General features: G+C 49.7%; 1 pseudogene; it reads left to right on the top strand.

Moving 5' to 3' along the window:
* Positions 1-1200, top strand: part of LOC100941198 — a 7205-nt pseudogene that overhangs the window by 1175 nt on the left and 4830 nt on the right.

Below are 1200 nucleotides of genomic sequence, written 5' to 3'. Positions count from 1 at the left end.
TGCCTCCGCCTCCCAAGTAGCTGGGACTACAGGCACCTGCCACAACGCCCGGATAGTTTTTGGTTGCAGCCGTCGTTGTTTGGCGGGCCCGGGCTGGATTCGAACCTGCTAGCTCAGGTGTTTGAGGCTGGCACCAGCTGCTTGAGCCACAAGCTCCGAGCCTGGGCAATTTTTTTTTTTTTAAAGACAGGGGTCTCACTCTTGTTCAGGCAGCTTTCCAACCTGTGAGCTGAAACAATCTGTCCGCCTGAGCCTCCCAGGGTGCTAGAATTACAGGCGCGAACTGCCGCGCCTAGCCTATAATATGCTTTAAAGATATGGCCTTTGAAAATAGAGGAGAATTTGGCTTGGCGCCTGTAGCACAGTGGTTACAGCGTCAGCCACATACACCGAGGCTGGTGTGTTCCAACCCAGCTGGGGCCAGCTAAAATGTACAGTGATCGGTGGCGCCTGTGGCTCAGTGAGTAGGGCGCCAGCCCCATATACTGAGGGTGGTGGGTTCGAACCCAGCCCCAGCCAAACTGCAACAAAACAATAGCCGGGCAATGTGGCTGGTGCCTGTAGTCGCAGCTACTTAGGCTGAGGCAAGAGAATCACCTAAGCCCAAGAGCTGGAGGTTGCTGTGAGCAGTGATGCCACAGCCCTCTACCAAGGGTGGCAAAGTGAGACTCTGTCTCTAAAAAATAAATAAATAAAAAGAACAATGACAACTGCAACAATAAAAATAACCAGGTGTTGTGGCAGGCACCTGTAAGTCCCGAATACTTGGGGAGGCTAAGGCAAGAGAATCGTTTAGGCCCAAGAGTTCAGAGGTTGTTGTGAGCTGTGACACCATGGCACCTCTACGAAGGGCAACACAGTGAGACTCTGTCTCAACAAAAGAAAAGAAAATATAGGTGAATGAGTGCCATATCTTGTCACCTTTTGTCCAAACAATTAAATTCGACATATTATTTTTACGTTGGACACAAGGCTGGAGAATGAGGGTGGGATGTCATTTATTCATTGAAAAAATTGTTATAGCTGGGCAAGGTGGCTCAGGCCTATAATTCTAGCACTGTTGAGAGACCGAGGCAGGTGGATAGCCTAAGCTCTCCCTGAGCAAGAGTGACACCTGTCTCCTAAAAATAGAATAATTAGCTATGCTTGGTAGTGGCGCCTATAGTCCCACCTACTGGGGAGGCTAAAGCAAAAGGATCT

The sequence above is a fragment of the Otolemur garnettii genome, unplaced genomic scaffold (assembly GCF_000181295.1).
Source record: "Otolemur garnettii isolate 467f Iridium unplaced genomic scaffold, OtoGar3 scaffold00179, whole genome shotgun sequence".
Taxonomy (NCBI): domain Eukaryota; kingdom Metazoa; phylum Chordata; class Mammalia; order Primates; family Galagidae; genus Otolemur; species Otolemur garnettii.
Note: the sequence above shows the minus strand (reverse complement) of the source record. Positions and strands in the feature narration are given on the sequence as shown.